At 49.0% G+C, this 17047-nt stretch overlaps 1 pseudogene; it reads left to right on the top strand.

Moving 5' to 3' along the window:
* The first annotated feature begins 4199 nt into the window (after positions 1–4199).
* On the top strand, positions 4200–11514 carry LOC139258480 (zinc finger protein 229-like; annotated as a pseudogene).
* Positions 11515–17047: the final 5533 nt, after the last annotated feature.

The following is a 17047-nucleotide window of genomic DNA, read 5'->3' as shown; positions in this document are numbered from 1 at the left end:
ACGTGCTAGTCAGAGTAGGAATCGCAGGATAGCTCAGATGAATACGTGGCTTGAGCAGTGGTGCAGCAGGGAGGGATTCAAATTCCTGGGGCATTGGAACCGGTTCTGGGGGAGGTGGGACCAGTACAAACCGGACGGTCTGCACCTGGGCAGGACCGGAACCAATGTCCTAGGCGGAGTGTTTGCTTGTGCTGTTGGGGAGGAGTTAAACTAATATGGCAGGGGGATGGGAACCAATGCAGGGAGACAGAAGGAAACAAAAAGGAGACAAAAGCAAAAGACAGAAAGGAGATGAGTAAAAGTGGAGGGCAGAGAAACCCAAGGCAAAAAACAAAAAGGGCCACTGAATATAAAGGGACTGCAGGCGCGGTCAAAACTAAAAATCATGGTTTAAAAACTAGGATTAAAACACTCTACCTAAATGCACGCAGCATTCAAAATAAAGTAAATGAGTTGACGGCACAAATCATTACAAATGGGTATGATTTGGTGGCCATTGCAGAAACATGGTTGCAGGGTGGCCAAGACTGGGAATTAAACATACAGGGGTATCTGACGATTCGGAAAGATAGACGAGAAGGGAAAGGAGGTGGGGTAGCTCTGTTAATAAAGGATGATATCAGGGCAGTTGTGAGAGACGATATTGGCTCTAATGAACAAAATGTTGAATCATTGTGGGTGGAGATTAGAGATAGTAAGGGGAAAAAGTCACTGGTGGGTGTAGTTTATAGGCCCCCAAATAATAACTTCACAGTGGGGAGGGCAATAATCAAGGGAATAATGGAGGCATGTGAAAAAGGAACGACAGTAATCATGGGGGATTTTAACCTACATATCGATTGGTCAAATCAAATCGCACGGGGTAGCCTGGAGGAGGAATTCATAGAATGCATACGGGATTGTTTCTTAGAACAGTATGTTACAGAACCTACAAGGGAGCAAGCTATCTTAGATCTGGTCCTGTGCAATGAGACAGGAAGAAAAAACGATCTCCAAGTAAAAGATCCTCTCGGAATGAGTGATCACAGTATGGTTGAATTTGTAATACAGATTGAGTGTGAGGAAGTAGTGTCTCAAACGAGAGTACTATGCTTAAACAAAGGGGACTACAGTGGGATGAGGGCAGAGTTGGCTAAAGTAGACTGGAAACACAGACTAAACGGTGACACAATTGAGGAACAGTGGAGGACTTTTAAGGAGCTCTTTCATAGTGCTCAACAAAAATATATTCCAGTGAAAAAGAAAGGCCGTAAGAGAAGGGATAACCAGCCGTGGATAACCAAGGAAATAAAGGAGAGTATCAAATTAAAAACCAATGCCTATAAGGTGGCTAAGGTTAGTGGGAAAATAGAAGATTGGGAAAATTTTAAATGACAGCAAAGAATGACTAAGAAAGTAATAAAGAAAGGAAACATAGATTACGAAGGTAAACTTGCACAAAACATAAAAACGGATAGTAAAAGCTTTTACAGATATATAAAACGGAAAAGAGTGACTAAAGTAAATGTTGGTCCTTTAGAAGATGAGAAGGGGGATTTAATAATGGGAAATGTGGAAACGGCTGAGATCTTAAACAATTATTTTGCTTCGGTCTTCACAGTGGAAGACACAAAAACCATGCCAAAAATTGCTGGTCACAGGAATGTGGGAAGGGAGGACCTTGAGACAATCACTATCACTGGGGGGGTAGTGCTGGACAGGCTAATGGGACTCAAGGTAGACAAGTCCCCTGGTGAAATGCATCCCAGGGTATTAAAAGAGATGGTGGAAGTTAAAGCAGATGCATTCGTTATAATCTACCAAAAGTCTCTGGACTCTGGGGAGATACCAGTGGATTGGAAAGCAGCTAATATAATGCCTATGTTTAAAAAAGGGGGCAGACAAAAGGCAGGTAACTACAGGCCGGTTAGTTTAACATCTGTAGTGGGGAAAATGCTTGAAACTATCATTAAGGAAGAAATAGTGGGACATCTAGATAGGAATAGTGCAATCAAGCAGACGCAGCATGAATTCATGAAGGGGTAATCATGTTTATAACTAATTTACTGGAATTCTTTGAGGATATAACGAGCATGGTGGATAGAGGTGTACTGATGGATGTGGTGTATTTAGATTTTCAAAAGGCATTCGATAAGTTGCCACACAAAAGGTTACTGCAGAAGATAGAGGTACGCGGAGTCAGAGGAAATGTATTAGCATGGATAGAGAATTGGCTGGTGAACAGAAAGCAGAGAGTCGGGATAAATGGGTCCTTTTCGGGTTGGAAATCGGTGGTTAGTGGTGTGCCACAGGGATCGGTGCTGGGACCACAACTGTTTACAATATACATAGATGACCTGGAAGAGGGGACAGAGTGTAGTGTAACAAAATTTGCAGATTACACAAATATTAGTGGGAAAGCGGGTTGTGTAGAGGACACAGAAAGGCTGCAAAGAGATTTAGATAGGTTAAGCGAATGGGCTAAGGTTTGGCAGATGGAATACAATGTCAGAAAATTTGAGGTCATCCACCTTGGGAAAAAAAACAGTAAAAGGGAATATTATTTGAATGGGGAGAAATTACAACATGCTGCGGTGCAGAGGGACCTGGGGGTCCTTGTGCATGAATCCCAAAAAGTTAGTTTGCAGGTGCAGCAGGTAATCAGGATGGCGAATGGAATGTTGGCCTTCATTGTGAGATGGATGGAGTACAAAAGCAGGGAGGTCCTTCTGTAACTGTATAGGGTATTGGTGAGGCCGCACCTGGAGTACTGCGTGCAGTTTTGGTCACCTTACTTAAGGAAGGATATACTAGCTTTGGAGGGGGTACAGAGACGATTCACGAGGCTGATTCCGGAGATGAGGGGGTTACCTTATGATGATAGATTGAGTAGACTGGGTCTTTACTCATTGGAGTTCAGAAGCATGAGGCGTGATCTTATCGAAACATTTAGAATAATGAAAGGGATAGACAAGATAGAGGCAGAGAGGTTGATTCCACTGGTTGGGGAGACTAGAACTAGGGGGCACAACCTCAAAATACAGGGGAGCTAATTTAAAACCGAGTTGAGAAGGAATTTCTTCTCCCAGAGGGTTGTGAATCTGTGGAATTCTCTGCCCAAGGAAGCAGTTGAGGATAGCTCATTGAATGTATTCAAGTCACAGATAGATAGATTTTTAGCCAATAAGGGAATTAAGGGTTACGGGGAGCGGGCGGGTAAGTGGAGCTGAGTCCACGGCCAGATCAGCCATGATCTTGTTGAATGGCGGAGCAGGCTCGAGGGGCTCGATGGCCTAGTTATGTTTCTAATTCTTATGTTCTTATGTTCAGAGAGACAGACACAGCATCAGTCTTACACTTTGTATCAGTGTCTCCATATTACGCTCAGTAACAGTACCACACCTTCACATATTGCACCAGAGAGAAACAGAGACATTATCAGTCTTACACCTCCAACAGTGTTTCCACATAACGCTAAATAACAGTGTCCCACCTTCACAACCAGGACAAGAGAGCGCGGATAGCAACAGAGAGACAGAGAGAGGGGAGAGGGCTGAGCGAGAGACAGGCGAGTGCGAGGTAGGGCGGGGAGACACAGAAAGACATGCACAGTATCAGTTCCAGACTGACCTGTGAAGTCCTGTTTTATTCTGAGAGTTCCCAATGGAGAGACAGAAGATGCAGTCTCCTCTCTCACTGACATTGTACCAGAGACAGACACATTATTAATGCACAATGCGGGACAGTGTCAGAGAGTGAGAGAAACAATGGCCCACATTTAACCCTCGCTTGCCTGGTGTACTCTCTGCAATCCTGCAGCTCAGGGCCGTTCGGTATTACTCTCAGTGACCGAGTGTTTGACTCTAATTAAACTGATCTCCGACTGTTTCTGTCAAATGTTACTCCTGCACGGTCCCAGCAAACGTCCCTCTGATGTTCTCCAGGGTTGCTTTGTGAAAACGGGCTGATGGAGAGAAACTCCCTGCACAGAATGATCCCACATTGAGCATCTCCAAGGGACAAGGCTCCCAGCTTTAATCATTCTCTGTCCTTCCCCCAGGCCCAGTTCCTTTGCTCAGAGTCTGATTAAAGTAAATTGGGAAAAGTGCACTTTGATTTTTACAGACTGAATTATTAGAGAGCCGCGCATGTGCGGATAAGCCCCGCCCCCTGTGTTGATTTCCAGTGAGCAGAAGAGCGCATGCGCCCTCCCCTCCCCTTCCCAGCCCTGCCTGTGATCGCCATTCACTCCGTGAGCGGAAGAAGATGGTTTAAAACAGCCGGGAATGGAGAGCCCGCGGCCCCGGGGTAAGGCAGCGAGCAGCAGCCTCCTTACAGCAGCAGCGCTCGGAGAGCGTGTCCGCAGATGGGCTCAGAGACCGGCACCGAGTCCGGGGGGAGTTCAGGGGGAGTCGGGGGCTGTGTGAAAGGGGCAGAGTGGACAAAGAACCAGTGTCAGTGCGTGGTGTGAGTGGGGGGAGGGACAGGCCATTCTCGGGCTGTGTGTGGACAGTGGAAGGTAACAGAGAAAGTAAACCACCTCGCTCTTTCACATCATTGCTGCTTTCTTTCCCATATCAGTAGTGAATGTTCCTGATTCACTTCCAATCTCACTGTGTCTGTTGTTCTTGGACAGTGAACAGTGGAAACACAGCCTGACAGTGAGGCTGTGGGGAGTTTCACAAAGTACATCTATTGCAGGCACCAGGAGAGGAGTGTGGGAGAATATATTTTAAAGACCGGTTGTATTGTTTCGGTGAGCTGAGTTCTCCAGAACCGTGTTGCTGGTGATCGAGAGCTACATTGTCGCTCCCTCAGATACACCATATTCTCCCCCGTATCCATATCTTAGAACTAAAAATGTTCTCGTATTATTCTCAGAGCAAAATTCTTTAACCAGCCAGAACAAATGTGATCTTTCCTCCAAGGAAACAGTGCAGGCAGCTCCTTCTCACATACAGTAAGTAGACTATCACTCGCAGAGACACAGAACTGGTCTCAATCCTATTGCCACAGGCAGCAGAAGCTGTCAGTCCCACAGTGATCCGAAGTGGCAGAGTAACATTGTGAGTCTTACAGCCACATGGAGCAGTCGAATCAGATGCTGTTTCACCACTGAAACAGATCACACTGACAGGTACATTAAACACCTACACTCACTTGCCAGAAACTGACAGGTACAGATTGTACCCCACACTCACATACCAGAAACTGACAGGTACATTGTAAATCATAAAACCATGTAGACTAATAGATACAAATTAAAGGCAGACTAACATACCAGAAACTTAGAGGCACAACTTAAACCACAACACACATAGCAAAACCTGTCCAGTACAGAATAATACACACGCTCACATATAAGAGCCTGACATATTAAAATCAATATTCCTATAACATAAATTGACAGAGTCAAATGCCAATACTCATTTCCCAGTAATTGACAGGTAGAGGGTAAAGACCTCTCTTCCATACCAGAAACTAACAGGTACAAATGAAAGCCCACTCTCAATTAAGCAGAAACTGGCAGGTACAGAGTATGGCCCATAATCACGTATCAGAACTTGACAGATAGAGAATAAAACCCAGACTCCCATAACAGAAATGGAGATACAGAGAAAGGCGCATACTCACATACCAGAGACAGATAGATACAGAGTAAAACTCAGACCCATTTATCAGAGACCGACAGATTCAGCATAAACACTCAGCTCCATAACAAAAATTGACAGTTAGATAGTAAAACAAATAGTCTATGAGGAATTGGTGGTGACAGTAAAACAATACTAATATACTGGAGAATGACGGGTATGGAGTAGAGCTCACATTCACACAACAGAGATGGACAGATACAGCACAAAACACACACTCACACACCAGGAATGGAAATATACAGAATGAAATCCACAGGCAATTACCAGAAATTGACAGGTACAGGATAAAACCCACGCTCTCAAATCAGAAACAGACATACATAGTAACACCCTCATTCACATACCAGATGGACAGAGTAAAATCCACACTCCCATACCAGACACCCACAATATTAATTCTATATTTACCTGTCAATGGATCAGAGAGTGAAAGTCTCCGTATCTATCCTCTAATCACCGGTCAGTCCCACACTGACACTGCACCGGAGATTGAAAGTGGCAGTGTCCATCCAACACTGACCTGTCAATCAGAATCTGTCACACAGTGTCAGAGAATGAGAGAGGCAGTATCGATCCAATGTTAACAAATATATCCCATACTGAGAGCAGTATCAGAGAATGAGAGGGACAGTGTCTGTCCCATATTCAGCAGTCAATCCGACAATCACACTCGCAGAGAGTGACAGTGGCAGTGTCTTTCCTATATTCTCCCTCAATCCCACACTGACACACTTTATCAGAGAGTAGCAGGTATATTATTTTTCCAAAAATGAACTATCAGTTGAATTGGTCACACTGTATTCGAGAGTGAGAGTTAAAGTATCTATACACTGTATTCAACTGACAATCAAACACTGCCACACAGTAACAGAGAGTGACAGGTACACTATCTATCCTATCGTCAACAATAATTCTCAAACTGATATATATGTATGACCAGAGAGTGAGTGGCAGGTATTTCTTATACACACCTGTCAATCACACACTGACACACAGTACCAGAGAGTGAGTGACAGTGTCTGTCCTATACACACCTGTCAATCACACACTGACACACAGTACCAGAGAGTGAGTGACAGTGTCTGTCCAATACACACCTGTCAATCACACACTGACACACAGTACCAGAGAGTGAGTGGCAGTGTCTGTCCAACACACACCTGTTAATCCTACACTGGCCACAGTACCAGAAAGTGACAAATAAAGTGTTTATCGACTTAACCAAGCAATTTAAAACTGTCCCATTTTACCAATGGGTGACAGAAATAATATCAATCCCTTTTCACCGGATCAGTGAGTGTAGAACTGAACCCAGCCAGAATCAGCACCTTCAGGGGAGGGGAACCAGTGAGTGTAGAACTGAACCCAGCCAGAGTCGGCACCTTCAGGGGAGGGTCAGAGAGGGAACCAGTCAGTATGGAACTGAACCCAGTCAGAGTCAGTACCTTCAGGGGAGAAGAGGGAGGGGAACCAGTGAGTGTAGAACTGAACCCTGCCAGAGTGAGTACCTTCAGGGGAGGAGAGGGAGGGGAACCAGTGAGTGTAGAACTGAACCCTGCCAGAGTCAGCACCTTCATGGGAGGGTCAGAGAGGGAACCAGTGAGTATGGAACTGAACCCTGCCAGAGTCAGTACCTTCAGGGGAGGAGAGGGAGGGGAACCAGTGAGTGTAGAACTGAACCCTGCCAGAGTCAGTATCTTCAGGGGAGGAGAGGGAGGGGAACCAGTGAGTGTAGAACTGAACCCTGCCAGAGTCAGTACCTTCAGGGGAGGAGAGGGAGGGGAACCAGTGAGTGTAGAACTGGACCCAGCCAGAGTCAGTACCTTCAGGGGAGGAGAGAGAGGGGAACCAGTGAGTGCAGAACTGGACCCTGCCAGAGTCAGTACCTTCAGGGGAGGAGAGGGAGGGGAACCAGTGAGTGTAGAACTGGACCCTGCCAGAGTCAGTACCTTCAGGGGAGGAGAGGGAGGGGAACCAGTGAGTGTAGAGCTGGACCCAGCCAGAGATGGTGATGATAATTAGGAGCCGAGGACAAGCTGCCTTCAGATGTGCGATATGTTTGAATTTCAGGACAGTGAGGGGGACGAGTGTATGGGATGGGGATTTACAGCTTTGGACAAACAAGAGAGGAAAGAATGTTCCATAGAATCTGGAATTCTCTGTTCTGAATTTCTGTCCTGTACTTGCAGTAATGATTTTTGCAAACTCCCTTTCCAGGGTTTCAGAAGGGCAGGATTTGCACACAGGAAACTCAAATCAAACATCACGTCAAGATCTGACGGAATCATTCAATTCCTCAGGATCTGAAAATCATCGGCCTTGGAATGTGGAAGGAGAAAAGTTTGTCTGTGGGAAAATATTTCAAACATCACTGTGACTGGAAAAGCACGGAGACACACACACCCGAGTGAGAGTGTTCCAGTGCACTGACTGTGGAAAGAGCTTCAACCAGTTACAAAGCCTGAAAAAACATCGCAGCATTGACAGCCGGGAGAAACTGTGTTCTGTGTGTGGACAAAGCTTCAACTGATCGTCCAACCTGGAGAGGCACAAGGGCACCCGCACCATGGAGCAACCGTGGGAATGTGGGGTCTGTGGGAAGGGATTCAATTACCCATCGCAGCTGGAAGTTCATCGACACAGTCACACTGGGGAGAGGCCGTTCACCTGCTCCGACTGTGGGGAGGGATTCACTCAGTCATCTGACCTGCTGAACCACCAGCGAGTTCTCACTGTGGAAAGGCCATTCACCTGCTCCGAGTGTGGGAAGGGATTCACTCAGTTATCCCACCTGCTGACACACCAGCGAGTTCACACTGGGGAGAGGCCATTCACCTGCTCTGAATGTGGGAAGGGATTCACTCAGTCATCCAACCTGTTGATACACCAGCGAGTTCACACTGGGGAGAAACCGTTCACCTGCTCTGAGTGTGGGAAGGGATTCACTCGGTCGTCCCACCTTCTAAATCACCAGCGAGTTCACACTGGGGAGAGGCCGTTCACCTGCTCAGAATGTGGGAAGCGATTCACTCAGTTATCCCACTTGCTGACACATCAGCGAGTTCACACTGGGGAGAGGCCATTCACCTGCTCTGAGTGTGGGAAGGGATTCACTGATTCATGCACCCTGCTGACACATCAGCGAGTTCACACTGGGGAGAGGCCATTCACCTGCTCCGAGTGTGGGAAGGGATTCACTGTGTCATCCCACCTGCGGACACACCAGAGAGTTCACACTGGGGAGAGGCCATTCACCTGCTCGGAGTGTGGGAAGGGATTCACTCAGTCATCCACCCTGCTGACACACCAGCGAATTCACACCGGGGAGAGGCCGTTCACCTGCTCCGTGTGTGGGAAGGGATTCACTCAGTCATCCACCCTGCTGACACACCAGCGAGTTCACACTGGGGAGAGGCCGTTCACCTGCTCTGAGTGTGGGAAGAGATTCATTGTCTCATCCGACTTACTGAGACACCAGCGAGTTCACACTGGGGAGAGGCCATTCACCTGCTCTGTGTGTGGGAAGGGATTCACTCGGTCATCCAACCTGCTGACACACCAGCGAGTTCACACTGGGGAGTGACCGTTCACCTGCTCCGTGTGTGGGAAGGGATTCACTTGGTCATCCAACCTGCTGACACACCAGCGAGTTCACACTGGGGAGAGGCCGTTCACCTGCTCTGAGTGTGGCAAGGGATTCACTCGGTCATCCAACCTGCTGACACACCAGCGAGTTCACACTGAGGAGTGACCGTTCACCTGCTCCGTGTGTGGGAAGGGATTCACTTGGTCATCCCACCTGCTGACACACCAGCGAGTTCACACTGAGGAGAAGCCGTTCACCTGCTCCATGTGAGGGAAGGGATTTACTCGGTCATCTGACGTGATGACACACCAGCGAGATCACACCGGGGAGAGGCCGTTCACCTGCTCTGTGTGTGGGAAGGGATTCACTCGGTCATCCCACCCTACTAACACACCAGCAAGTTCACAAGTGACTGCAGGTTTTGGATTCCGCCGTTATCCCAGACTGAATTGTGTCCATTCTGACATGCTGGGGTTGCTTTCTACTGATATTGATTCCCTTATAGCTGGGCTGGAGTTTAATATTCTGGATATTTGACCAAATAATCAATGGGAAAATGGTTAGACAAACGTAATGCTGATTGTTTTTGCGTTCTTAATTCACCCTTTAAAAAACATAAGAAATAGGAGCAGGAGTAGGCCATTGGCCACTAGAACCTGCTCTGCCATTTAATACGATCACGGCTGATCTGATCTTGGGCACAGCTCCACTTCCCTGCCCACTCTCCATAACCCTTCACTCCATTATCATTCAAAAATCTGTCTATCTCCACTTTAAATATATTCAGTGACCCAGCCTCCACAGTTCTCTGCGGTAGAGAATTCACAGATTTACAACACAGAGAAGAAATGTATTTTCATCTCAGTTCTAAATCAGCCACCTCTTATTCTTAAACTATGCCCCCTAGTTCCAGATTCCCTATGAGTGGAAACATTCTCTCTGCATCTGCCTTGTCGAGACACCTTTGTATCATATGTTTCAATAAGATCACCTCTCATTCTTTGAAACTCCAATAAGTATAGGCCCAACGTGCTCAACCTATCCCCATAAATCAACACCTTCATCTCAGGAATCCAACTAGTGAACCTTCTCTGAACTGTCTCCAATGCAAGTATATCCCTCATTAAATAAGGAGATCAAAACTGTACGAGAGTACTCCAGGTGTGGTCTCATCAATACCCTGTGCAGATGTAGCTTCTCTGCTTTTATACTCTATCCCCCTTGCAATAAAGGCCAACATTTCAATTGCCTTCTGTACCTGCATACTAACCTTTTTGTGTTTCATACATCAGGAACCCCAGGTCTCTCTGTACTGCAGCATTTTGTAATATCTCTCCATTTAAATAATAAATTGCATTTTTATTTTTCCTGCCAAAGTGAATAACTTCACATTTTCCCACATTATGCTCCATCTACAAAATATTTGCCCACTCCCTTAGCCTGTCTATATCCCCGAGCTGAATTGTTGTATCCTCCTCACAACTTGCTTTTCCACCATCTTTGTATCGTCAGCAAACTTGGCTACATTACACTCGGTCCCTTCATCCAAGTCATTGATATGATTGTAAATAGTTGAGGCCCCAGCACCGATCCCTTTGGCACCCCAGTAGTCACCTTTTGCCAACCGGAAAATGACCCATTTATCCCGACTCTCTGTTTTCTGTTCGTTAGCCCACCCTTTATCCATGCTAATATATTACCCACAACCCCATGAGCTCTTATCTTGTGCAGTAACCTTTTATGTGGCACCTTATCGAATGTCTTCTGTAAATCTAAATACACCACATCCACTGGTTCCCCCTTATCCACCCTGCTTATTACATCCTCAAAGAACACCAGCAAATTTGTCAAACATGATTTCCCTTTCATAAAACCACGCTGACTCTGCTTGGCTGTATTATGCTTTACCAAATGTCCTGCTACTGCTTCCTTAATAATGGACTCCAGCTTTTTCCCAACAGATTTTAGGCTAACTAGACTAATGTTTCCTGTTTTCTGTCTTCTTCCTTTTTTTTAAATAGCCATGTTACATTTGTGCTTTTCCAAACTGCTGGGACCTCTCCACAATCCAGGGAGTTTTGGGAGATTTAAACCAATGCATCCACTATCTCTGAGCCACTTCTTTTTAGACACTAGGATGCAGGCCATCAGGTCCAGGGGACTTGTCCACCTTGGGTTCCATTATTTTACCAAATGCTTTTTCTTAAGTGTCAGTGATAGTTTCAAGTTCCCTCTTCCCTATAGCCCCTTGATGATCTATTATTGGGTTGTATTTGGTATCTTCTACCGTGAAAACCGATAAAAAATATTAGAAAGGCTCTATTCAAAAAACTGAAAGCTGCAACAAATGGAGTTAAAGTTTGTTAAATAATTGATAACATGAATTGAATCTGTAGGTTGGTTTTGCATTTCTGTGGGATGGAGCCGGACGTGATGTGCCTTGAAATACCGCCGGTGTCCAGTAGATGACTTTCTCCCTCGAATTAATTTGGACTGATTGGAGTGTCACTGCCCCCTGGAGCAGGAGGAATGAGGGCAGATCTGGGTCAGACACTGAACATACTGCACCCCACAGGGACATCACACACTGTCCTCTCCCTGGGGTAGCTCAGGGGCAGACACTGAACATACTGCACCCCACAGGGACATCACACACTGTCCTCTCCCTGGGGCAGCTCAGGGTCAAACACTGAACATACTGCACCCCACAGGGACATCACACACTGTCCTCTCCCTGGGGCAGCTCAGGGTCAGACACTGAACATACTCATCATCATCATCATAGGCGGTCCCTCGAACAAGGATGACTTGCTTCCATGAGAGCTCACAGATGTTTCAATGAAGGACCCGATGTTCCAGTCCTGAACTCCAGTTGAAGGATGGAAGTTGCCTGTGCGTGAATTTTTTTAAACGTGTGGTGGCCATTGCACACCAGCCACCACACGGGCTTGACAGAGCTAGGCCTTTATCCAGTGGCAAGGATTAACCAGGACGACTGGAGACCTGCTCTGCTGCATGGACCTAGTGCGCTCACATATCACAGTGTGGGCTGGCCCGTGCTGCCCCTGGGCCCTGTACCCCCATTCGCTGCACCTCCGCCACGATGGTGTTCTCACACAGGCCCGGCACTCCAGCTCGATTTATAGCCCCGACCTGCGGTGGTGTTCTCACACAGGTCGGGGGTGGCCCAGCCCACAGGGACATCACACACTGCTCCCTCCCTGGGGCAACTCAGGGGCAGACACTAAACCTACTGCACACTATCGGGGATGCACGAACAGCCCTGTTGCTGCTGGAGGCTCCACAGACACAAGGGGATCTTCTCCATACCTGAGAAGCCACAAAGACCACGTGGGACCTCATGGACCATGGAGAAGCCCCCAGACCCCAGAGCTTTGGCTCACAGACCTCAGACACTGGGTCTCCACACACGGGGAGTGATCCCTCTGTCTCCCGCCCCCAGATCCCCCATGTTAGCACCACTGTAATTGTGAGTTTTGGGAGTTATATTGATCCACAGCAGCTCTCCTCCCCTGAAGATGCTGACTCTGGCTGGGCACAGAAATACACAACAATTATCTTCAAATCCCAGCACACACTCAGGAAATGTGCCCCACTTACCGGGCACTGTACAGGACTGGAGCAGATAATGCCTCCCTCAATTGTCCTGGTCCCAGTCTGACCCAGAACCAGACCACCGCCTCACCCTCCCCTGACCCAGAACCCCCTCGCCCTCCCCTCTCCCAGATCCCCCTCACCCTCCCCTGACCCAGAACCCCCTCGCCCTCCCCTCTCCCAGATCCCCCTCACCCTCCTCTGACCCAGACCCTCCCATGTCCCAGACTGACCCAGACCCCCCCACCCTCGACTGACCCAGACCCCCCTCACCCTCACCTGACCCAGATCCCCCCCACCCTCTCCTGTCCCAGACTGACCCAGACCCCCCTCACCCTCCCCTGTCCCAGACTGACCTAGACCCCCCTCACCCTCCCCTGTCCCAGACTGACCCAGACACCTCTCACCTTCCCCTGTCCCAGACTGACCCAGACCCCTCTCACCTTCCCCTGTCCCAGACCCCCCCACCCTCGACTGACCTAGACCCCCCTCACCCTCCCCTGTCCCAGACTGACCCAGACCCCTCTCACCTTCCCCTGTCCCAGACCCCCCCACCCTCGACTGACCCAGACCCCCCTCACCTTCCCCTGTCCCAGACTGACCCAGACCCTCCCCTGACCCCCCCCACCCTCCCCTGTCCCAGACCCCCCTCACCCTCCCCTGTCCCAGACCCCCCCTCACCCTCTCCTGACCCAGACCCCCCCTCACCCTCTCCTGTCCCAGATCCCCCTCAGCCCCCCCCCCTGTCCCAGACTGACCCAGACCCCCCCCCTCACCCTCCCCTGTCCCAGACTGACCCAGACCCCCCCTCACCCTCCCCTGACCCAGACCCCCCCACCCCAACCCATCACACTCCCCTATCCAGATATCCTAAAAGTTTTTGGTAAGATGCTGCATAAGGGGTTTTTCTATCAGAGTGAAGCCTGGAACATAAGAACATAAGAAATAGGAGCAGGAGTAGGCCATTTGGAACCTCGCATCTGCTCCGCCATTTACTATGATCACGGCTGATCCGATCATGGACTCAGCTCCACTTCCCTGCCCGCTCCCCATAACCCTTCACTCCCTTAATGCTCAAAAATCTGTCTATTTCCACCTCAAATATATTGAATGACCCCGTCTCCCCATCTCTCTGGGGCAGAGAATTCCATAGATTTATGACCCAATAAGAGAAACCATTTCTCCTCATCTCAGTTTTAAATGAGTGGCCCTTATTCTGAGACTATATCCCCGAGTTCTAGTTTCCCCTATGAGTGGAAATATCATTTCTGCATCAAGCTTGTCGAGACCCCTCATTATCTTATATGTTTCAATAAGATCACCTCGTCCTTCTGAACTCTAATGAGTACAGGCCCAACCTACTCAACCTATCTTCATAAGTTAACCCCCTCATCTCTGGAATCAACCGAGTGAACCTTTTCTGAACTGCGTCCAATGCAAGTATATCCTTCTTTAAATATGGGGACCAAAACTGTACGCAGTACTCTCGGTGTGGCCTCTCTAATATCCTGTACAGTTGTAGCAGGACTTCTCTGCTTTCATACTCTATCTCCCTTGCAATAAAGGCCAACATTCCATTTGCCTTCCTGATCACGTGCTGTACCTGCATACTAACTGTTTGTGTTTCATGCTCAAGGTCCCTCTGTACTGCAGCATTTTGCAATTTTTCTCCATTTAAATATTAACTTGCTTTACTATTTTTTCTGCCAAAGTGGATAACCTTACTTTTTCCCACATTATACTCTGTCAAAATTTTGCCCACTCACTTAGTCTGTTAACATCCTTTTGCAGATTTTTTGTGTCCTCCTCACAATTTGCTTTCCCACCCATCATTGTCTCATCAGCAAACTTGTCTACATTACACTCGGTCCCTTCATCCAATTCGTGAATATAGATTGCAAATAGTTGAGGCCCCAGCACGATCCCTGCGGCACCCCACTAGTTACTGTTTGCCAAACGGAAAATGACCCATTTATCCCGACTCTCTGTTTTCTGTTAGTTAGACAATCCTCTATCCATGCTAATATATCACCCCCAATTCCGTGAGCTTTTATCTTGTGGTGTAACCTCTTATGTGGCATCTTATCAAATGCCTTCTGAAAATTCTGCTCCACAAATCAATAGGATCATGGCTGAAGAGCCAAAACTCCAGGCGGTGTTTCTGACAAAGGAATCAAATGCTGGGCCCAGCAAGAGCAAGTAAAGTGGACAAGGTTTAATCGAGTAACACATTGGTTCAATTCAGAGCCAGCCACTCTATCTGTGAAAGGGCTGCTTACTGTCTGAAAAAACTGATCTATTGATCACAATCTTATCAGCGGTGCTTCAGTTGGTAGCTCTCTCGCCTCTGAGTCAGAAGGTTGTGGGTTCAAGTCCCACTCCAGGGACTTGAGCACAAAATCTAGTCTGACACACCAGCGCAGTAATGAGGGAGTGCTGCACTGCTGGATGTACCATCTGTCGGAAGAGACGTTAAACCGAGGCCGCTTCTGCTCTCTCAGGTGGACGGAAAGGATCCCACGGCTACTATTGTGAAGAAGAGCAGGTCAATTATCCCCGGTGTCCTGGCCAATACGATCAACATAAAACCAGAAGCTTTTAAATAAGGCCCAGTTACAATTAACAATCGAGAATAATCCCGCCGATATAATCCGTTCCCTGTCAATCTCAGACCTTATTCCATCTCCTTCCACAGACGGGTTCAGCAGTTTACAAACACCTTATTGCAGCTGGTTTGGAGAATCTGGTGTTTGGGATTTGAGTTGTGAGGCGGGGTATCGCCAGTATCAGAGACTCTGCCCCTGAATCTGTGAAATGACAATGACCAGGAACTGAGACTGGAGCCGAACACAAACCCCAGTTACAGTGAGGCCCGGGCCGGATATCCCATTCTCTGTGTGTTTAATTGCAGACACTGAGGGGGGGGGGGGGGGTGCAGACACTGAGAGGAGGGGGGGGGGGTGCAGACACTGAGAGGAGAGGGGGGGTGGGGTGGGTGCAGACACCGGGGGAGGGGTGGGTGCAGACACTGAGGGGTGGGGTGGGTGCACACACTGGGGGAGGGGATGGGTGCACACACTGGGGGAGGGGTGGGTGCAGACACTGGGGGAGGGGTGGGTGCAGACACTGGGAGAAGGGTGGGTGCACACACTGGGGGAGGGGATGGGTGCAGACACTGGGGGAGGGGTGGGTGCAGACACTGGGAGAAGGGTGGGTGCAGACACTGGGGGAGGGGGTGGGTGCAGACACTGGGGGAGGGGTGGGTGCAGACACTGGGGGAGGGGTGGGTGCAGACACTGGGGGAGGGGGTGGGTGCAGACACTGGGAGAAGGGTGGGTGCACACACTGGGGGAGGGGATGGGTGCAGACACTGGGGGAGGGGTGGGTGCAGACACTGGGAGAAGGGTGGGTGCAGACACTGGGGGAGGGGGTGGGTGCAGACACAGGGGGAGGGGTGGGTGCAGACACTGGGAGAAGGGTGGGTGCAGACACTGGGGGAGGGGGTGGGTGCAGACACTGGGGGAGGGGTGGGTGCAGACACTGGGGGAGGGGGTGGGTGCAGACACTGGGAGAAGGGTGGGTGCACACACTGGGGGAGGGGTGGGTGCAGACACTGGGGGAGGGGGTGGGTGCAGACACTGGGAGAAGGGTGGGTGCAGACACTGGGGAAGGGGTGGGTGCAGACACTGGGGGAAGGGGTGGGTGCAGACACTGGGGGAGGGGGTGGGTGCACACACTGGGGGAGGGGTGGGTGCAGACACTGGGGGAGGGGGTGGGTGCAGACACTGGGAGAAGGGTGGGTGCAGACACTGAGGAAGGGGTGGGTGCAGACACTGGGGGAGGGGAGGGTGCAGACAATTTTACCGAGTAACCAGGGATCCTGGGATCATTTTCACTGATTTCTATCTGGAATCTGAGCCCGGTCCCGGGACAGGGATCAAATGGTTCCGGGATCAGCCCTTCTCTGAGAGGCGTGTGTAGCTCTGAGAAGAGCCTTTGGGTTCAGATATTTACAAGATGCTCTTTTTATTTAATTTTTGGGCGTTGCTTTTTTGGTCTTTGCTGATTTGGACGTGGCCTTGGCCCTCGGTTTCACCTTTGCGCCTGTGGCCTTCTTGGTGCTGGTTTGCTTGGCTGGAGATTTCTTGGCTGGAGATTTTTTCACCTTCCTTCCCAATTCCCCCTGGGTTCCTTCTCAGCGACTTTGAAGGAG

The sequence above is a fragment of the Pristiophorus japonicus genome, unplaced genomic scaffold, assembly GCF_044704955.1.
Source record: "Pristiophorus japonicus isolate sPriJap1 unplaced genomic scaffold, sPriJap1.hap1 HAP1_SCAFFOLD_99, whole genome shotgun sequence".
NCBI classification, from domain to species: Eukaryota; Metazoa; Chordata; class Chondrichthyes; family Pristiophoridae; genus Pristiophorus; species Pristiophorus japonicus.
This window is presented reverse-complemented; position numbering and strand designations above follow the sequence as displayed.